Source organism: Ixodes scapularis, unplaced genomic scaffold, assembly GCF_016920785.2.
Source record: "Ixodes scapularis isolate PalLabHiFi unplaced genomic scaffold, ASM1692078v2 PGA_scaffold6__148_contigs__length_123643588, whole genome shotgun sequence".
NCBI classification, from domain to species: Eukaryota; Metazoa; Arthropoda; class Arachnida; order Ixodida; family Ixodidae; genus Ixodes; species Ixodes scapularis.
In genome coordinates this window covers 7717770-7740766 of record NW_024609881.1, presented here as the reverse complement: position 1 = coordinate 7740766, position 22997 = coordinate 7717770, and the positions used below count along the sequence as shown (strand labels likewise).

Genomic DNA, 22997 nt, shown 5'->3' with positions numbered 1-22997 from the left:
CACCCTTGGGACTGCTTACGACCGGAGAGGCTAAATACAGGTTCTTAAGGCTCTAGTGAGAGCTTCTGACTTTCTGCATTGTTGTGGAGCCGGTCGTGAGCAGTCACAAGACGCTTAAAAGCCGATCTTGTCTCGGTCGTAGTCAAACGCAAGTGTGTGAACGGGCCTTAACGAAAGGCACTACCGAAAAGGGTCAACTTTTGAACCTTTGGCTTAGTATGAATGAAAATTACAGTATATACTGGTAGTGACGAGGCAAAATGCACTGCAAAGTTTAATCTGTGTACATGAAATGTGAAAGAAATTATAGTTTTTTTTATTAGAAACACGCTGACATTGTTTAGGAAAACTGTCATTAGGGAACTAACATAATACCCAACATTTTCCTTCGCTAGGAAAATGTTTCAAAACTTTCGTCAATGCAGCCCTTTTGGGGCTTCATTGACGAAAGTTTTGGAAAATTGGGAACTGACAAGCGTACTTATACTCTAAATGTTTTCGCTTTCCTTCTTTGTACTCGCATCTTTGGAATCATGTATTTATATGACACATGCTTTGGGATGTTACTTTATGTTGTGTTAGGTGTTCCCGATATTTTCTTGCTCTGTGTGTATGTTCCTGGCAGTTGTTTTCTTGTTGCCTGGCTGTCTGCATCAGAATTGTGTGTCCTTGTATGCTGGAATATTCCTTTTGCTTGTTTTTTTGTGTAACACAGATTAGTAGTTTGTTTTTCTGCTTCACTGAGGGCTAACATTCTTATATTTGTTATTACAATGAGGAGGGTCGGTGAAGCCAGTCTCAGTGAATACCATCTCAGCCATGAATTTGCTTTGGTTACAGGGTCCTTTGAATTTTCGCTCAAGGCGTGTTTATTATTGCATCGTGCAAACAATTTCAAAGCCTATCTTTATTGCGATGATTTTTTTTTTTCCTTTTATGTCGTTTGGCTTGAACAAAATCTGCGGATAATCAATATGTAATCAGACTTTTGTTTCACTGTTTCTCAGAAATAAAGGTCTGTAGTCAAGTTCCCTCAATGTTGTTAACTTTTTCGTCTGCCATTGCATACCTTAGCTGAATCAAATGTGGCACAGGCAGAGTAGCTCTTTAGAAAGTTCCCACTTTGCTATCTTATTTGGTGCTGGGATCCCGCTATAGCATTTAAGAGAATGGCGGTTTCGGGTGTCGGTTCTGACATTTGCCCAATTCCTGCCCTCCACGGGGTTTATGTATGAGGTGACGTAGCTTGCCTTAATGTCCCTTACACATATATACACAGGGTGTTTCACGAAAGGTGGACAAATTCGATATTTTGAAAACCATGCGTCACAACAAAAAAGGCTTGTGTCGTTTTGGTCTTGTGCCAGGGGTCTATCTAAAAAAATGATTAAGTCCGGGATAATTAAGTTGTTAATTATTTTCACGAAATTAACTTTTTCAATATTGTGTTTAAAGGCATGGTTCCAATTAGAAAATTGCTCAGCATCATCAAAAAACACTAAATCAACAAATTACAGAACGATGGAAGGCAAGCAAAGCATTTTACGGCCTTCTGAAAAACCGCACAAATCCGACGGGTTTTTAAGTTTCGGTTTCCTATCGGAGCGCATCTTGGCACCGACGACACCGCGCCCCGTGGAGAGATAGTGCAACCAGCCTCTGCTGTGTCGCGCGATGACAGCGCAGCAGAGGTTGGTTGGACTATCTCTCCACGGGGCGCAGCAACATAAGAAACAACAATGTCATACTGGCTGGTATGACACCGGCACGTATGGCGCCGGTGGCCCAGTTGCATGGCGAGCACTTTCCAATGGCGTAGAGCGGTCTCCCGATGGCCCGCTATACAGACTCGCCAAAGAAGTCTGTCAGTAGGCTTCGTTCAAAAAGGAAGCGGGAATGCTTCCTTACATCCATTTCTACGGTATTCACAGAGCCCAAAAAGTCCAGATATCATGCTTTTTACCAATCAAGAAAGAGATTCTTGGAGCAAACCAAATAGGCCGCCCTCAAAACGCAGAAACAAATCGCAGATGGGTGTCGTCAACTTCAAACACGACTGGGAGCAGAGCCTCGACTGAAGCAAACAAACAAATAAATACTGTGTAATGGGCAAGTCAAGATAGCGGTGCCAGAGCTCCTTTTCTGTTTATTTTGTTTTACAAAACCACTCCAACGATTGGTGGCACCGAGCGAGTCTTTTTCTGCGTATTTTCTATCGCGCAATTTTCTTATTGCAATTTATTGTTATTTTTGTCTAGAACTGACCCCCCAAAATTGCTGCTTCTTTAATGTTTACAAATTGTTTGCACACTCATCTTTTTCATTACTTTGACTTTCACTAAGCTACTGGCATGAGCCGCTGCACAGCCTCTGACAACCGACGACATTCGCAATCAGCCAAGATATTGTGACAAGATTATCACATTGTGCTGAGAACAGCAGGAGAAACCTTCTGAACTTTTGTTTAAAGCACATTCTTTTTTCCGCTCAAGACATTCCAAACTTGCGCAATCCCCTGAATAACGTAGGATAAGAATGCTGACGGCATGATACCTAAACAAATGTCTGCTTTGTGAGCCTATGATTTAGCTGTCATTGCAGTTGTGATCGGTGGATTCCGTAGTTCAGGTGCACTAACCGTTTTTTTTAGGAAAACGAAACTGGGCTTGCAAAGCGTATTATGTCTAGGGGTGTCACGAACCGGTTGAGGTTCGAGTTCGACCTGGTTTGACTTTTTCGAACTCGTAAAAATTTCGACAAAGGTTCTACTCAGGTTCGACTGCTATGCGCATACGCGACAGGCTGGTCACTTGGCTTTGGATTGGATGGTGATGGCTAAGGGATGAAGTGAGGGCAGAACTGATTGGGTCATTTCAGTTAATACAGTAGAAAAAATTAAGTTATTAACTACAACAAAATGGTGAGTTGGGCCAGTTGGTTCATAATGGAAAAAGACAATTTATGGAAAAACAGTCATATATACACTTTTAAAAAACACCCACGTCACTTTCCACGTGCCCACTCTTTATCCAAGAATAGACACTCTTTTTCTGACAGAGTCACTGAAGGCTCGCTTATGCACTTATCTGCACCCTTCCTTATTGCATACGCCTCATGAATTTCCCTTGTAATCTTTTTGCTGTATCGCCCCAGGATTGCCACGTCATTGAAAACTGGTGTGCACTCACATCGGTTGCAGTGCACAGCCAGGTGCCCCGAAGGTGACTGTTTTAAGGAAGCAGCATGCTCTCTTGCGCGATCATTCACACAACGCCCAGTTTGGCCTACGTAAGACCTACCGCAAGAAAGCGGAATGTCATACACAACACCAGTGTGACATTCTACAAACTTATTCTGGTGTTTTTTCTTACACTCGTCACTGTTCCCTTCGGGATCATTGATTTTCCTGCATAACGCAGAAAGCTTTTTAGGGGCTGAAAAAACGACAGGAACGTCGTAACGTTCCGCCACCTTTTTTTAAGTTATGAGACACTGCGTGAATGTAAGGCATTACAGCGGTTCTTACTTTTTGGCATTCAAGAACGTTTCTTTCCTGCAGAGGACCTCAAAGCTGCAGAGGGCCTCAAAAAGAAATTTAGGGGTGCGGAAAGAAACGTTCTTGAACGCCAAAAAGTAAGAACCGCTGTAATGCCTTACATTCACGCAGTGTCTCATAACTTAAAAAAGGTGGCGGAACGTTACGACGTTCCTGTCGTTTTTTCAGCCCCTAAAAAGCTTTCTGCGTTATGCAGGAAAATCAATGATCCCGAAGGGAACAGTGACGAGTGTAAGAAAAAAAAACAAAAAAAAAACACCAGAATAAGTTTGTAGAATGTCACACTGGTGTTGTGTATGACATTCCGCTTTCTTGCGGTAGGTCTTACGTAGGCCGAACTGGGCGTTGTGTGAATGATCGCGCAAGAGAGCATGCTGCTTCCTTAAAACAGTCACCTTCGGGGCACCTGGCTATGCACTGCAACCGATGTGAGTGCACACCAGTTTTCAATGACGTGGCAATCCTGGGGCGATACAGCAAAAAGATTACAAGGGAAATTCATGAGGCGTATGCAATAAGGAAGGGTGCAGATAAGTGCATAAGCGAGCCTTCAGTGACTCTGTCAGAAAAAGAGTGTCTATTCTTGGATAAAGAGTGGGCACGTGGAAAGTGACGTGGGTGTTTTTTAAAAGTGTATATATGACTGTTTTTCCATAAATAAATCTTCAGTTGCGAGTGCGCCTTGTGTTGTCGTCTTCTTACTTTGTCCTGGTCTTTCGGCGCTTGTCTTTTTCCAAGTTATTAACTGCTTCAGTGATTATAATTAGTTCCTTTAATTGCGACTATTCATAAAATTAAAATACTCCTTTGCTTAAAAAAAAAAACTCCAAACCTAGACATGCTTGTATCAAGCTCTGGCCACACTGTCCACAGAGTCGAACCGGTCGAATCTGGTTAAAAGTTTGAAGGTTCGTTGAACCGCTTCGACCCAGTCGAACCCCGAAAGTTCAACCTAAAAATCCGGTTCGACAAAATTTTGCGACATCCCTATTTATGTCGTCTACTTCCGTAGGCTGCAGGTCCACTAGGGGTGCTGCTGTCGTCATTCGCAACTACTTCCAATGGCTTTCGACCGTCCTAAGCATTTCGCTAGCAGGAAGGTGGTCACCCTACAGATGGTGCTTTTTTTTTTTTTTTTTTTTGTAAAATTTGCGAAGAGCGAACTTAGCTGAGGAAAAAGTAAAAAAAGAGAAAGGCTTAGCTCCTATGGAAATGCAGCGACGCCACCGGTCTGCAAACAACACGGCGCCGTTTCGCACGGGAGACAAGAGATGGCGAAAGCGGTCGCGACGCCAACTGCCGCCAACGAACGAGCAGACGACGCCGAGAGCCGGCCCTTTTCCAGGCAAGGAACTGCAGTTCCTTACTGTTACCGCGCCTGTCTTTTTTGTTTTTGCGACTGTCGCCACCTGCGGAACGCGCGCCGCTTTTGAGTCGAAAAGATCGTCTGCTAAAAAGGCCTGCTCTCGGCGCCGTATGCTCGTTCGTTGGCTGCGTTCGTTGCACCATCTCTTGTCTCCCGTGCGAAACGGCGTCGTGTTGTTTGCAGACCGGTGGCGTCGCTGCGTTTCCATAGGAGCTTAGCCTTTTTTTTTTTCTTTACTTTTTCCTCAGGTAAGTTCGCTCTTTGCAAATTTTAAAAAAGAAAAAATGCACCATCTGTGGGCAACGCTGCACAAAGTCGCAGTGCGATAGGTTAAGAAACCGAATTTTCCGGTCGATTTAAAGAGCCTGGCGTCTCCTTGTTTCACCCTGTAGTGACAGGACAGGCATATTAGCAATATATAATCTTCGCCGAAATTCTGGCGTACCTTGAACCTTGGGTTGTCAAAGGCATGGTAGCGCTTTTTTGGACGAGGACAAAAGAAAGACAAGACAGACACGAGCGCTGCTATATTCCTTTTGATTGTTATTTTTGCTTAGAGTCGTCGCTTGTTTTTACACACCTGCTGTGGAACACGGGTTTGGGCCTGAAATATAGCGATTTGAAACATCGTTCACCCATCAAGAAAAATGCGCTAACTAAAGCGAATGCGCTTTTACAATGTTAATAAAGGTACATGGATCTTTGAACCATCGTTTTCTCTAAAAATCCTCCCCTTCCCTGGTCGCTGCATTTCGCCAACCCACCGTCGTCCTTGGTAGTTCCCGTCATAATCGAAGCAGGGTCTTCTTCAAGGTAGAGGGTGTTAACAAGGCGCGTCTTCGACGCCGTGGACTCCATTTCAGACCGCCCCCGCAACGCCGATCTTCGATTTCCTCGGCGGGCTGCTTCTCCACACAACACGCGTCGCGTCTGTCGTCCGCTGTTTTGGTTTCGCTTTTCAGGATACTCCTGATTGCACTGACCGTGATCGCCGGTTCCCCAGACTCGAGAACCTTTTAGTTTCTGTTTTTAAATATAAAAATTCTTATAAAAACACGCAATATATAACCAAAATGTAAAAAAAAAAAAAACTTACGCAGCGGTTTATGGCATTATGCCGGTTCACACCAGACGCTCGTTAGGTGACGCAGAGGGCGCGAGCCGCCGTCCGATTCAAAGGCTTCGGCTTCAGCCAAGCTTCAGCCGTGCAGCCGTGTTCCTTGATCCATTGCTCGTTGAGCATTATTTTTCAACAAGAATGGCCCCGCGTGAATGTGAGCGCTGAATTGTATTCTAAGTGGAAGTGAAGTTGATTTCATGTTCGTTCAAACTTCTCTACTCAAGAAACAGGTACTGTTCCCAAGACTGAATGGTTAGGTGCGAGGCGATAGCTTTGACATTAACTTCGCAAGTCTTTGCTCACGGCCGTAGCTTCATGTGAGACTGCTTGAACGTCGACTTTTCGCGCTTTTGCGCACAAGTAGCGTCACCTGAAGTCGTGAAAACAGCGCGCTCGCGTGACCGTCCTAAGCAATACGCGGACCAAGTGAAATTAAAAGGAGACTCGCAGGTAAAGGTGTAATGGATCAATGTAGCGATGCAGACGAGTTGGGGTAATCATTACAAACTGGTAAAAGCGCGCAAAAAATAGACAAAGGGAGGAATGGACAGGACGAGTGCCGAACTTCAACTAATCATTTAAAGGGACCCTGCAATCATATAGCCCCTTCTTCTGGCAAATGCCGAGCGCTCCGCGCTAGCGGTCGTCGAGCGGTCGGCCTTCGTGAGCGGTTGGTCACGTGATCCATCCCAGTGGCACGCGCTGCGGAACAAGTCGAGCGTAACGCTCCCAGCGCCTCCGCTTCCAGAGCGTCTGCTCTCTTTTTTGAACAGTTGCGGTTCCCATTGCTATCTTGCTAAAAGCATGAAGTTCTGATCGGAACTTTATGCTTTGACAAAACATTGATTGTTTACTACTTGATTAACGGTGACCCCGACAATAAGACACGATTTACTTTTCCTTGCAGTTATATAAGCCCGCTAAAAACAACTAGAAGTACTTGTACGAGCCGTAGGATGCTATTAAGCAATACCAAACAGATATGCCGTAAAGCGATCGTCATCTCCGAAGGCGACTTCTATCTGCAGAGTATGTGGTGTGTTGTCTTCTAATTATTCCAATTACATTACAGAGACCACAAAACGAACGAACGACATACCTAGCTCTTCATCCGAATAGGCGCGCACAACGCCTTCGACGTAACGCGGTATCTTGGGCCTCTTCGCTGACCATCCAAACGACTCGGCAAACACTTCAACAAGAATGGCTGCCTCGTCGTCACTCGAGCTGGAGCTAAGCTGCTATCTTCGTCGCTGTCACTGCGTTTTATTTGACCTCCTGAAATTAACTGCAACGATGTCATCGCCGCAGTATGCTCGGGCGAGGCGGTCATGACGAGGGGAACGAAAGCAAACACACCAAGAGGGCCACCTAGCAATCGAAACAAAAAAGCCGCGAAACTCCTTCACTCCCCCGTGGGAATGTCGATAACGAAACTGAAATGTTGCGAGAGACGACTACAGATTGTACTCCTCCAAAAAAGGCTGCGCGGAGAACTACTCCAGACCGCTCGACGCGCTCCGCCACTTTTCCACGGAGCGGTTGGAGCCGCTTGGCGAGCGCCCCACTGGCTCCAGATCTACAAGCGGCACACGGAGAGATTGCTCTCATCTCGCGAGGGAAACAAGAATCCGCTCGGCGAGCATGCGCCGAGCGCTCGCTATTTGCCAGGCGAAGGGGCTAATATTTAAGCGTCTACTTTTTTTGGGGTTTCCACCTCTCATGGGGTTCGGGCAACCCAGCGGGCACGGAGAGAGTAACGAAATGTCACTGCGTCGTATTTTAACCGGACGACGCGGAAACCTCCTCCACCTACGGGGGCGACCCACGGTGCCGAAGGCGCGCGATATGTGACGCTTTGGTCCTGGGCTTACTACTAGAGCACTATATAGCTCCTACGGAGCAGAGTAGCGCAATCCTTTGATCCGCGTGTTTTGCCGACAACATGGCCGACAGAGCAGCTCGGCGCAAGTCATGTGGTACTCAGGGTTCCAGGAAGTGGCCCGCCCTATGGGAGGATACATGAAGATCGACGCAATACGGCTGATTAAAAAATGAACGGCGAGTTTACACTTTTCAAAACTAGTCTGTCGGGAAGTTAGTAAAGCACTAAACATTTTATCAAAGTTTTATTAATATCGGATGCGTGTGCAAATTTTGAGAAGGCAATTCTTGCACGCAGCGGAGATGGGCTTTTTGGATTGGCCGGAGTGGGTCACGTGAACGCTGTGACGTCGCCGCGTCGTCTGCTGCATGATGCCGCTCATGCAATTTTTTTTAAAAAATTACGTCCTTGGCACACAACTCGGCGCAAATTATTCTAAAATGTACCTTCATTATGCCAAAAACTATTGTCGCTCCGTATATCTCCACAATGTTGAAGAAACAATGATTTTCTCACGTTCCCCGTGCATTTCTCACCGGAGTTGGAACCTCCAGGTGTTCGCCACTAGTCGCCGAGAGATGGCGATCTAGATTGTGCTACTCTGCCCCGAAGGAGCTATATAGTGCTCTACTTACTACTAGTCGGAGCCACTAAAAGCTTCTTTTTAGTCGAAATACAAAATATAAGTGGCACGAACCTTTTCAATTATTTATAAAAGTAGTTTTGGTTCGCTATTTTAGACCAGAAAAGAAACAAATGCAGTTTATAAAGTACGGAAACAAGACCCGTCAACATACCTGCCGTCAAACGGTGGAAAAGGCGGTGCGTACTGGAAAGGTGTAGTGGGATCAGGCACCAATGAGCGGCAAGCATAGAAAGGTCCTGGATGTATGCGGCGGCGCTGCAGTCGTATGGACTGGAGGATTTGACCGGTTCCGAGCGTTCCCAAGGCCTTCGGCGAGCAGCTTTGGCTTGCCTTTTGGCCATTTGGCGGTATGGCAGCGCGAAGTGGCTCCCATTCTGAACTGATTTTTACCCCCTGTTTGCTGTCGTTTGTGGCCAATGAAGTGTCATGCCGAATTAGTGTTTAATCGCTCAGCAAATGCAATACGAGCCGCCCTGGCTGTCCGCTTGATACAGCCTAGCCAGGACATGCTTTAGTGGCGCCTTCTCGAGCCGTAGACACTGAGTGCGGCAGCCGTGACCAATCGCTGAGCTTACTACCCCTCGTCTTGTTCACGGCCACTCAAGCAACCAAGGACGTCATAAAGGAGGTTTTTTTTTTTGCATCTTTTTGTATTTTAATTTGCCTATAACTTCTAAAATAAAGCGAAATTCGAGAAAAGAAAAGTTTAATTCAGTTACTGAAGCAATACAGCTGAGAAGCCTGATGCGCCAAACTGTTCAACCTGCATCCCAAAGCTCTCGTGTAGAGTATGGTGCAATTATTGAAGTTCTGCAGCAGATTGCGCGATGAACGACAGTCTCCTACACCTTGCACCAAAATGATATTTTTGCTAAGAATTGTGCCACACCTGTGCCAAAATCAACATAAAGCAAAAATATTATTTTTTATTGTTCAGTATAATATTTAGTATTATATCCTAATCAGAAAGTAGAAGGAAAGGAAAATTGTACAAATATTAATTTCACAGCGTTTCAAGTCGCACTGTATAGTTTGCAAAGGTGGAACGGCTGCGCCATTTGCGCCATTTTGCACCTGACGCATTTGTCTGCGCCATCTTGCGGAAACTGCACCACAGAAAATACCTCGCGCCATTAAGCACCAAATTGCAAAACGTGCACCAAAAAAAAAAAAAAATTGTATTTTGACTGTTTCGGTTTGTATCGACTCGATTGGCAACTACGAGCCCGTTTAGCTTGGTCGACATTGTAATCTTTTGTTCGGTTTATTCTCCCTGTGTATCCCGTGTCGAAAGCGTGTTAAACAACTGGGGGTTTGGATTCCAAGCGCTGCACCACCTGCGACTGGATTGTTATTCTTCAACCATAAGCAGTTAAGCAAGTCGGCCGAGGTGAGTCGTTAAAAGTCAGATTGCGTGAGGCTCTGCGGCCCGGGATCTGGACGTCAGCCAGCTGAAAACAAACAAAGATTCTTTTTAGTACTTCATCGTTAGAAGTTGAAACCGCATTCCCGCAAGATAAATCGTGATTTGATAGAACTAAAACGCGGTCCGATCCGAAACCTTGCAGGCCAGCAGCTCTCACGCGAGTGGTAGATCAGTTCGGCATACTTTAACCTTGCTCCTGCTTATCGCTTCAAATACAATAACTCCGTTAATCGTAGTCTGCTGCTTCGATATTGAGGTGCACAATAGGATAAAATCAATTTGTTACCCTGTTCCTCCGCAGAACTGCACGTCCGTTGCTTACGCATGTCACGTGGTGTGCACGTACAATTACTATGTTGAGCATGTGTGGGTTGTGCAAAAAGCAGTGATGGTTTGCATTTTGAGCAGCTGAAAGCCACTAAGCAATTATCAAGGACACTATTTTCAGAAACACATGGTTCTTACTTTTTGGTCCTCATTAGGGCTCACAAAGTTTCAAGTTTTTGCATCTGTTACACTGTTATTCCATCTACCTAGGTCCCTTACCACTCATGTTCATCTGTGCAGCTAAGCACAATGGAAATTGCTCTCATGCTTGTCTAAGACACAAGCTGAAGTGCAATGAAAGCTGATCTGAGCTGCTCCTAACCTGCTCCAGAATGTAGTTTTAGCTGCTCCCAACCTGCTCCAAAAACAGCTGCTTCAGCTGCTCCCGTGGCTGCTCCCAAGTGCATTTCATGAGTTCCACCCCTGAGTTTGTTTCGTCTTAGGTCAGAGCACAGTCGAAGGATTGAACATGTTGGTTTAGCCGATGAAAGAACACGTACGAGGAGATGACGAATGCCATGATGTCACGCCTTGATGCAGCGAATCAAGCGGTCAGGGCCGTTGATGCTGGGCATCAACCACACTGGCTGGTTTATGCGCTGACTGGTTGATTGCCGACATCATCTGAATTTCCAGACGCTGTTCTTTGATGTCAAGTCTTGAGAAAACTTGAAAAATAGAAAAATTTCCAAACTGCAGCTACTGTGATAAAACAACCAAGGTCTTGTACTCCCGATGAGATCATTCGATAATCATGTCTGCCAAATGCCCTCGTTCTCTGGATGCAAAGTACCGTGGCACTTGTGTTGTTTGCGTCAACCTTCACCACCTCTCACCGGCGTGCATGTGTCGTGCTTCACTGCTTTGCGCCGGAATGCTAGGAGCAGCGGCTGACTTCGGGGAGCGCCTGGCTTAGCGCGATAAGCACACAAATTATGCTCAAGGTTATTACAGGCAGAATGTCGAAACAAAATTTTTATCAGTTTGGTTCCCGTTCGGGTTCACGGCTTTCGGTTCAGTTCAGGGGGAGCAAAACTACCGGTTTGAACAGGTTTGAGCTGCAAAACTGGGAATATAATTTCCGCGTTGTTTGGGCCAATAGGCACCATTTTAACAGTAAAACGAGTAACTTTATACCTTTTTTTGTCGTTCGTATAATCCGGTTTTATTTTCAGGTAGCAAAAATAAATTTCGTTGTTTAATTTTGATGAAACTGTAGAAAAGCTTGACTAACTTATATGACTCAACGTCTGTTTTTTTTTTTTTACCCCTGTTGCATATATTTTACCTTAATTGAAAGGTTATAAGTCTGGTAGGTCGCCTAACATGCCCGTGATCGGTACAACTTTGCGTCACAGTAGTAAAAATCGACTCCTGTGGTGCTCTTGAACTGAGGAATTAATTGTAGTGCTTAAAATCATGAAATGGGCATGTCTTCGCCATATATGTATGCTGAGATATAGTTTACAAAACACGTTTCACAATATATATGATGACGATGGAACTGAGCTAAAAGCAGTAAGTGTCAGGAAAGGTTTAGGACAAACCCTTTCAGTTTCTCTTTTATCGAACCACTGAGCGGCAATCGCAACGCTTGCTTTCCTGACCAACATTGTTTGCACTCAGCACCGTGATGCATGAGAATAATCCTGCAGAAAAAAGTGGCCTTCATACTCAAATTTGATCTGGCCTAAAATGGCGCGTACAGAAGTGAACATTTTCGACATAGCTTGGCGTTTGAGGTTTGTTCATGAAAAGATGCCGGTCAGTTCCATTTCCAAATGCCGCACCCTTGCTGTTTTTATATTATTTTTGTTAAATAAAACAAAGTAATATTTCATACTGTACTCGACATTGCAGCTATTTAATTGGTCACTGTCTGACGGTTTGCGTGCGCCATCATCATAGTTCCGCCACGCGCCTCTATGTATCTTGTTTTCACGTGGCCCACATGCACATAAAATTGTTGTTCATCACATAAAAGAGGCAACAGACTTCTATTTGTTTGAGAAGTCAAATATGCGTCAGGAGCGCATATGTTATTTAAATAAACTTCAAGATAAAAAAAAAATTAAGGTTCTCTCATATCACTTATAGACGTGCCTATTGAGGATAAAAACGCCGGAAGGGATATGCAGAGCATATTTTTTATATAATTTGGGGCTGCATTTACTTATGATGTAAATCTCTAGGACGATCGGCCCTTTATTTATGTTGTCATGTCTTCAGGCAGTAATAAAATATTAATTTTTAGTGTCATCAACCAATTTGATTGTATGAAGTTCCCATTACCACGTGACACCGACACAGGAGGACGATACTCAAAAATACGCCATCTGTTGAGTATGCAAAACATGTTTGTTTTTTGTTGGCTGTTTGGCAGTGTGAAACACCGGGTCGCGGAGTAAGCCAAAGACGACTGTGTGCTCACATTATAGATATGAAGGCAAATACATGAAATGTGCAGAAAGAGAGTTAGTATATGGTATTCTTCTAAATAATCCTATACAGGGTGCCTTACTGCAAAAAGAAATATATAGGAATGCATGTTTTAAACGTAATCACGTTTGGCGGAACTTCGTTTGGTTGGGTCAAAAATCTGATAAGTACAGACCTTCACCAACCAAGTCTTAAACAGTTAGGAGCCCGAGGTTTCAATAGGTCGGGCTAAATAGGTCGGCAGGCACTTAACCATCGGCTCATGTCAACGGACTAAGGCACTTGAAAAAGAAAACGTGAGTGAAGCAAACGACACACCGTAGATGGAAAAGCTGCTGGGCGTTTTTAGATGAAATCAAACAACCATGTCCGGAAACCATTTTTAATTTTGATGAAAAAAAAAAGATTTTTCTGGCCCTCCCATGTTCAGAAAAATAAAACCAATCCTTGTTTAGAAAAAAACAATTATATGATACGCAAAACGCGCACATATGACTGAGAGGGGGCCTAAAAACATTTTTCGCGAAAACAATTTTTTTTTAAAACAAGGATTGTTTTTTTTCTAGAAATGGAGCCAGCAAAAGTATATTTCTTTCATCAAAATTAAAAATGGTCACCCCACATAGTTGCTCGATCTTTTCTGAAAACGCCCTGCTGCTCTCCACGTGCAAATAATCGCCACTAACCAAAAAAAAAAAAAAAAAACGAATTGGTTTTGCAATTTTGGGATTCTAAATGTTTAGGGCTTGGTTGGTTATGATCCGTATTTCTCTAATAGAGATGCGTGCAACGATGGTCATAATTATACATAGATAGCGCAAAGAACAGACAATATATTTTTAATTTAAATCACATTAGAACATCGGTTTGCACGTGCTCGAAACTTCGCAGAATAGTGTCTCAGGAGGCTAAAGTTATATTCGGTTTTACGTGCACTTGTTTTGGGACCTCATTTTACAACTGTTTTTTATCAGTCATGCGCGCTCTAAATACTATTAGGCTGCCGCATATCATCGCAATACTCCTATTCGCGACTCCAGCAAAACGGACGCCGCCAAGCAGGAAAACCGGGAACCAGCCGGTCCAGGTCACTCCGCGCCCTACCGCGTCTCTGGTGGCTTCCGCGGAGACGTGTTGTCGGCGCGGTGGCGAACAGTGTAATTTGACAAAGGTCCGAATATTTAAGTTTGCCTGAGTGATCATTAGTGTGGTGAAGCCTCAGTAGATTGTTTTCTTCTATTATGCGTTTGAAAGCCCATTTACTCCACAGCACACGGTCGCGTGCTTTCGATTTCTTGGATGGGGAGGAATCACGGAAAACTTTTTGATTTCTTGTCTGTCTCGAATCACATTCAAAGTGACGACTGCTTGGTAACTGATACTGGAGGGAACATCAATGTTGCAGTAAAGTGAATGGGAAGGTTCGATAGCTGCTTTTCTTGAGTTTGGTTGTGTTCGGTTAGCTTCAAGTTTGAGCCACCCACGCCGGTCGGTGCGTTGGCTATTCATCTTGGCTGCTTTTCGCCGAAAAGGCCTCTGGACCACACTGAAGGAGTTGGGCTGATTTCGCAATTACTTGATTCAGGAAAACTTGCTCACTGGAAATGATGAATGAAGGAAATTATCTGTTTTCAAAAGGTGGGAGACAAGTCTTGCAACGTTAGATGCTGTCACGGCATTTTGACCTATCGCGCCTCCAATATTTATATTACGAGGACGTCGAAGCCAAGAGCAATATATACGTCTACATTGGTCAGGTTGACCGGCCACAAAAAAATACTAATTTTCTCCGTTCAATGCAGAGAGGTTCTGCGCGGATCTTCAATGAAGACTCTCTTCAGTTTGTCCCCGTGCTGCCGGCTATAGAACCATTTGGCTAAGTTTAAGTAGTATGTCTCCGTCTGTCAAATATACTTTTATTCAGCAGCTCACCTAATAGCTAGTCAACTAAGCTCATATTTCAGCCCGAAGGATAAACTAATATCGCTTTAGTGAGACCCCTCCCCCATAGTATGTAATATAATACATAACACGCTCGTCAAATTGACTTCTCGATTGCTACTAAAACCTGAATTGAAATACGAGTATCAGCTGCTTAGTGGGGCGCCGGCGGGTTAACATGGTCCTTGGCTTAAGAAGCGGGTTCTTAATTTTCGTAATTTTTCTGCAGCCTGTGTTGTTGGCCGAGCAGACGACTGGAGCTGTTTCGTAAACGCGGATACGTACAAAAGCTCGATTTCGCGGACAGATAAGTCGCATGGTCGAGGCATGCGAGTTAGCTGAAAAGTTACTCTCTGTGGAACAATTCTATAGTCATCGCCGCTTTCCTTAGATGATCAAAACTGATTAGTATATTACCGTCTCTCCGGAGCCCATAGTTTCGGTTTTGAACGAAATCTCCGAAACGAAAGTTTGACACGAAAGGAACAAAAAAACACCGGCAAAACAAAACTATGCTTTGCAAGTTTATCTGCACCGGCTACACTTAACCGTCTCAGTTCAAATACCTATAAAATTGGGCATTAAACAAAAGAAAATCTGTTAAATTGAACGCGCCACCTGTTCAGGCGGCCCGGCCGAGCCGCCGCGACCTGGACTTAGCCGCCATGTTTGTTTGGTGGGGGCGCCCCCTATAGGTCGCTGGAGTCGCGAATATGCACTGCACAACTTTACAATTTGGACATCCCCTTTTGCTGTACTTTGTTCGGCTGAAAGGGGCATAGCAAAGGGACGAAGAGAACCAAATGCTGCTTCGAAGGGCGTGCCTATCAGTGTCAAACACGAGCGTCGGATAATGACGACATCCTTTCAAGCATTTGACTCTCATTCAAATGTTTGCTTGGAACACCCGTAAATTGGTGGGGCATTCACATCTTCAGAAATGGAAATTTATTTCCAACAGTTAGGAGGATAGCGCATGGCTTTTGCACGCTTCAGTCGTTTCGGTTCTCTATTGGTTCAGACCAAGTAAGCTCTTATCAACAAAAACAAATGTGCTCAGAATTTTGACATATTTTCACCTATTATGTTCAAAATACATCAGATTTCTTATTTATTTTATGTTTAATGTCTTGCTAGAGTCTGGCTCACTAGTTCGAGGGAACGCAATGTAAATTTTAAAAAAATGTCCACAAACGCTTTGCAGGGCACCTTTAAAGGGGCCCTGCAACAACTTTTTGACTGGTTTTAATTTGCACCGAACCTGAGCGCACTGAACGTAGTAACTTAAAAGTACTTTTCTTTTCTCAAATTTCGCTTTATTTTAGAAGTTATAGGCAAATTAGAATTATGAAAACAAGCAAAAAATAACCTCCTCCATGACGTCGTAGGTCCTGGCTTGAGTGGCCGTGAACTAGAGGAGGAGTAGTGAGCTCATCGAGCGCTCACGGCTGCCGCACTCCGCGTTGACGGCTCGAGAGGGCGCCACTAAAGCACGTGTTGGGTAGGCTGTGTGAAGCGGGCGGTCAGGGCGGCTCGCGTTGCTTTTGCTGCGCGATTAAAGTCTAATTCGGGATAACACTTCATTGGCCACAAACGACAGCAAACAGGGGGTAAAAATCAGTTCAGAATGGGAGCCACTTCGCACTGCCATACTGCCAAATGGCCAAATCGCCAGCCAAGCCCGCGCCGAAAGCCTTCGGAACTCTCGGAACCGGTCGGATCCTCAAGCCGGTATATGACCGCAGCACTGCCGCATACATCCGGGACCTTTCTACGCTCGCCGTTCGTTGGCGCCTCATCCCACTAGTCCTTTCTAGTATGCGCCGTTTTTTCCGCCGCTTGGTGGCAGGTTTGTCGACGGGTCTTTTCTTGTTTCCGTACTTTATAAACTGCATTTGTTTCTTTTCTGATATAAAATACTGAACAAAACCTACTTTCATAAATAATTAAAATGGTTCGTGCTACTTATATTTTGTATCTGGACTAAAAAAAAAAGCTTTTAGCGGCTCTGACCAGTAGTAAGCCCAGGACCAAAGCGGCACATTTCGCGCGCTTTCGGCATCGCAGGTCGCCCCCGTAGGTGGAGGAGGTTTCCGCGTCATCCGGTTAAAATATGATGCACTGATATTTAGTTACCCTCTCCGTGCCCGCTGGCTTGTCCGAACCCCAAGAGACGTGGAAACCGCAGAAAAGGTAGACACTTAAATATGATTGCAGGGCCCATTTAAAGGGCAACTCCGCTTCATTTTTGATATCTAGAAAACTATGTAGCCCTCTTCAGTATCATATAGGAAGACCCCATGTCAAATATTACGATCGTATTCCGTTTATATAATAACTGACCAGCAAATCTTCAAGTGAGCCAAGTCGCCGAAATCTGCCAACTCTAGCGTGCGACGTGAGGCGCAATCGTCAGCGTAGTCAATGCGACGGAGTTTGAGCGGCAAACGTTGAGCCATTATGTCAGAGGCATGACTACGTCATTCTCATGTTTTGTTTGTTTTTACTTCTCAGAGCGAAATTGAACGATGACGTCATGAGTTTTTCCCCCCCGGTGTTAGCTGACCCGTGATCACCGTAACGCGGATGCGCTAGTTTGCGCTGCCCTGCGCGCTTATCGGTCTGTTTCTCCGCCCCCCCTCTCCTCTTTCATCTTCTCCCCTTCCCTCTCCCCCGGGCCATCACCGTCCACGCCATGCGAAGCGACCTGCCCGCGTCACGTGTCCTGTCCCTCCCTCCTTCCCGAACGTCACAAGACCACGTGGTTGGACGTGACATGGCCATGACTCTGACGACCTGAGACCAATGTTGCCTGACGCAACCGAAGGTTCGGTTTCGGTATCAGCTGATGTTTAAATTAGGATTGCACAAATAATATTCCACATTTCGCGAATCCGAAGGTGTAGAGCTGTTTAGTAGTGCTTTGTGAATTTGAGTCACATGTAAGCCTAAATTTTTTGGAATTGAGCGGAGTTTCTTTTAAGTCCAGACGCAGCCGATGCTACGAGCTCGAGCATATGGTTCTGAACAGTGCTTGCACCGCACCAGCGCGTGTGCTTGGCAAGAACGCTGAAAGCCCGGAGCTCATTCTTGTAAATTCTGTTGCGCTCATGCTTAAGGTGAAGCAAAATATTGTGTTGAGAACGTCACATTTCACCAGAAAGCTCAACTGTTTACCATGCTTTGCTAGCGACATTATCATACTATATGCTAGTGGTCATTGAGATTTATTTTTGCTTAGAAAGTCCAATCCCTTGGTGCAATATGCGCGCTGCAGAAGGTTCGCTCATGTATTCAGAAACAAATATTATTCTTGCTTGGTGCAGCATCGTGAGTAACGGTGCGAGCGTCTATCACCGCGAAAACGCGCTTTCTCGCAGGAGTGATTTTGAAAACGAAGTAGCTTTGCGGGATCACGCTGTCTGGTCTGTACCGAAGGTGCAAAACAGAGGAACTTTTACAATACAGTATGCTTTTAAAACTCTCCCCCCCCCCTCCCCCTCCAGAGAATACTTTTTTTAATTCTGAGGGATTCCCTCCTCCGTTTGGGGCTGCCAATTTGACAATTATATTCGTGTAATTTGTTAACAGTAATACTCCATTTCTTTTATTTTGCACCCCAAAACTGTGAAGTTTAAACAAAATTGTGAAAATTTTAGCGGCTGCCAACGTTCGACTGTCCCACTGAGGCCACTAAAATCTTCCGTTTCAGGTATCCCTGCCGTACATACTTGTAGTTCTACTTATTGTCTGATTAATAAGCCATATGTAGTCCTTTCACTGCTTTTATTGTCGGGGACAACTTTCTGAGACAGTTCAGCAACAACGAAAACATTTTTGGGTGTCTCAGTGATGTGTATATGTAAAAGGGTTCATGCAACAATTTTTGTACTTGCAGTAAATGCCGCTAAGAGCTAATCCCTGATGTTGATAACTTGCAAAAACCACCTATTAGTTTTCCTCTAAACTCAAATAAAGAAAAAACAGTTGTTCCTCCTCAACACGCTATTACCGTAATATCCCGAGTCATCGCCCACCCCCTACCGCCTGAAATTCATTAAAAAAGTGGGGTGGGCCATGTCTCGGTGGGTGAGCACAAACACTTGAAAAAAAGCAGAAAAAAACGCCTATTTTTCGCTGCGTATCTAGCGCTGATGCACAAGAGATACATCAAACTCAAAACTCGATTTAGTTTCATTGTTTTATAGAAAAAAAATGCTCACAAAAGAATATTTTACCATAGCGAAGTCCGTTGCTTGCATACGCGCTAGAAACACCGCCGATCTGCATATAGCGCAAACGTTTGTTCCGTGAAAGAATGTCACCACTATGTTCACCTAGTTAGTGAAAAAAAAAAGAAAAGTCTACAAGAAAATAGAAAAACCGACCAGGCGCAGCGAGCGAGCGAGCAAGCGAGCGGACCAAAGAAGCGACCAAGAGCAATCCTGGAAAAGCGGGAAAGCCGGCGGTCGCGTTGGCAAATACTTTGGCGTCGGGCCAAGTCGGGCGCCTTGTCAATCGCAAGCTCTTGCGCAACTTTCTTGTTTGGTGCGTACATACGTGCGTCCGTGCACGGCGGGCTATTAGTGCACGGTTGGGACGCTCTACAAACGTCTGTGTAGGGCGTATCCAGCAAAGCTTTATTTACGCGTTGGCTTTGCCTAAAATATTGCACAACTGCGGTCGCGACAGGCGGGAAGAGGGAGCGGGTTCGCGGTGTCCTTACTTCGGCGGAGACAGACTTTGACTTTACACTCCGCGGTTACATTAACAAACCCTTATTTTGTTATCTCCACGTTTTCTTTTCGCACGGGTACACGACCACTTTGGGGTCGCTCACGGAGGAAATGCGTAAACAAAAAGAAGTGTCTTTCCCTCCTTCGTTTTACTTTGTCACGGACGTCCTCCAACTGTAAGGTCCGCGGCCGCGTCATTCGGGTAGGATGAGTGTTCGCGGATCGCAGAGTCCGCGCTGGGGTATTTGAAGGGGTGGGCGATGACTCGGTGTTTTTTCGGAAATCGATATTGGCCCAAAAATTGGGGTGGGCGATGGCTCGGGGATGGGCGATGACTCGGGATATTACGGTAGAACAAGCGGCCACGTGATCTGACGCTAATTATAGTATACCGTCAGTGTTCATCACAGTCATGAGATGCGGTTGGCAAAGAATATAGAACATGGGTTGAGCTTTAGACATTGTGAGAGTTCGGCTATTCTCATCTTTGATTGAACACGAGCCAACACGAATGTTTGGCAATACTTATTGACAAGAATCCGAGCACTCGACTCGGGTTCATGACAATCGAGTACGTCACGGTGTCACTGAACTCGCGAGGAGAAGTCGTGATGGTATGTGACGTCACGCTGTCAAAAACGCTAATACTTTAGTGACGTTCCCCATTTAAGTCGACTTGTTGCGGTGAGTCACGCGACTACGTGATGGGGTCACGTGGCGTGACATTATTTGACAGCATGTCTTGGCACCAGGACGTTACGTGACTATGTGACACATGATGAATCTTAGTGCCGATACAAAAGCACCACGAAAATTCGCTATTTCTCCTACATTGCAATTCGATACAAGACAATTTGATCACTATATAGAAATACAGCTACCTATTTTTACTTCTCAAACACTTATTTTGTAGTAAAACAAAGTTACCGTGAACCGTCTTTAACCGGTTACCGTTATATTTTTTTCCGGTTCAGCTCCCGTTCAGTTCCAAGATGGTGGCAAAGATTTCGGCTCGGCTCAGTTCCGGTTCGGCAAAATATAACGGTTCGGTTCTGGTTTTCGGTTCCGGTTCGACACTCTGATTACAGGTCAACCTTTTTTGTCCTAACTTTAAATTAATCTCTAATTATAAAAAAAAAGTAAAAAACTGCAGAAAAAGAGAGAGTGAAGAAAACATGGGCCTATATATATTTGAATAAACATGGTAGTCACAGAATGTTTCTGTGCAGCTGTCGATTGAATGAGCAGCAAACTTTGGCACAACTCTGGCTTCTATGCCGCCAAGGAGCAGTGTGACCTTTAAAGTACAAGTGTAGGCTTTTATAATGTTTTTGGGAGGTGGTTTTTGCAGTTTATGATATAAGTCTTGAGTTTGGTAGGTTCATTGAACTCGGACACATTTCTATTGGTAGACGTGTTAGTGGGTATGCTGGTTTTTGCTGGAATTTTACAGACATTTACAAGCTAAGGAAACTACCGACTAAAATGGGGAGGGAGAGAGGATTTATCCCAATGAAGTGCTGCGTTATGATTCCCATTTCAACCATTTTTGATACTTATTGTAAATGAAGCCTACTCTGACTAAAGCCTTATTTACGAAGACTGTGCTCCTTTTACGCCCTTTCTATTCTTATCACAAACGGTACTAAGTACAGTCGAATCCTGCTACAACGAAATTGATGGTGCGTGAGAAAAAATTCGTTGTAGCGAAAATTTTGTTGTCGTGAAATTCACTGAAGAATGGCATACCTGAACTGATAGAGTACAGAAATCTTTATTTCCAAAGTGTATCGAGCGTTGCCTGCCTCCTTTTCCTTGTTAGGAGCTCCGTGACGCGGTTTTCGCATTCGGCGAGTAGGTTCTTGGAGAGGTCGTCATCATGCGCAGCCACGTAGCTTCTGAGAACGTCGAACGCATCCAGTACGCGCGCCATGGACTGGCGGAGGCTGCAGGTCCGGCACGTCGTCTTCATCTGACTGCGCCTTGTTGCGAACACTTCGTATAATGTCCTCGTCACTCACTTCTTCATGAGCGATAACATCCATGTCAGCGTCGATGAAATCTTCCAGTGCGACACCGGACGGTGTAGTTCCGGCATCCTGAAGTGCAGCCCAAGAAGTAACGGCCTCTCCTGGCGGACGCACCGTTTCGTTATCCTCAGCGGAGTCGGCGTCTTCTTTCGCTTGGTCGATGTCCCTGATGCAAGAGCCTTTTTGATTGCATCTTTCAACTTTAGGATCGTCGACAACGAACTCGAAGAAATTCTGAACTTTTCGGCAATGACAGCTTTCTTCTGTCCACCTCCAACTTCGGCCAGAATGTGAGCTTTATCTTGTGAGGATAAAAACTTTCGCATTTTGCTTGGCAGTGCCATCGTGCCATTTGCAAAAAGCCCGCTTACCGTCGTTGTGGTCGTACCGTACTGATAAAATGACAACCGACAAAAAAGAAGAAAAAACAACAACAACAAGACTGAGCTTCGGCTTTGGATTGTCTGCAGCAGAGCGTTATCAAGCCAAGAGCTAGAGCAACATCGGTGCAACAGCGTAGGAAGGCCAGCCTCATCGCCGTCGCCATCAAGTAACGGCGGCCTGCACGTCCGTTCAATGTTGCGCTCGGGTACCGGATATTAGTGGCAGTTTCTGGTGGTTCAACACGCGATTTAAACTTTATAGTAGACGTATTTTAAGTGCCAAAATGCACCAGTGCTCGAAAGCTTGTTTTCCGTACAAAAAATTAAACTTTCGAACTTCAAATTGCTCTGTAAAATTTCGTTCAAGCGGAACAGCACAAAAAACAGTGTTCGCTCTAGTGAGAATTCTTATGCATTGACTCCTATGGACCGTTGACGGGGAACGAAAAAATATTCGTGGAACCGGAAATTTCGTTGAAGCGGAGTTCGACTGTAATATGCTCGAGTATCAAAGAGGAACTCTTGATTACTATTAGAAATGAACTCATCTAGAGATGCAAACACTTTTTCATTCTCAAGTGATGTGCTTACAGATGTTGGCGTCTGCTCCAAAAGCATCAGTGGCTGCTCCAAACCAATATTTTGCCTGCTACAGAACCTGCTACAAAAAGGTCAAATACCGCTTTCATCACTGATGGTGGCAGACCTTTCTAGGGTCGCCTTTAGACATCATGCAATGCCCCCCTTGACTAGCTTCAAGTGAGAATCAAAATGCAAGAACCCCTTCGTAGAGCGAGAGTGATAGAGCCGACACACGTGCTCAGTGTTCTTCAATTTTAAGTCAGGAAACAGCAAGAACATGCCGTCGTGGTGTTTGTGTGTAAACTTTAGTTGCCCCGAGTGTTGAGTGAAAACATCCAACAATGAATTGACAATGCTATCGTTCAAAGCCCCCTCAGGCGTTTTGGATGCCACCTGGCAATCGTCAACAGATTGAAATACCTTACTGGCACTGCTCGTACCAAAATTCTTGCTAATGGTTTAATCAATTTTTGCCAAAAAAAATGTTGCAAAGCACTTGAGCTATGCATGTGCCTCTACAAATTTCTTCTTTTTATAAATTATATGTGCCTTCAAACAGA

The 22997-nt window shown here is 44.8% G+C and overlaps 1 protein-coding gene across 1 annotated transcript in view; it reads left to right on the top strand.

Annotated features, from left to right (window-relative positions):
• LOC120836400 (zinc finger protein 431-like) overlaps window positions 1-22997 on the top strand; it is a 76789-nt gene that overhangs the window by 27672 nt on the left and 26120 nt on the right. The gene's annotated exons all lie outside the window — the stretch shown is intronic.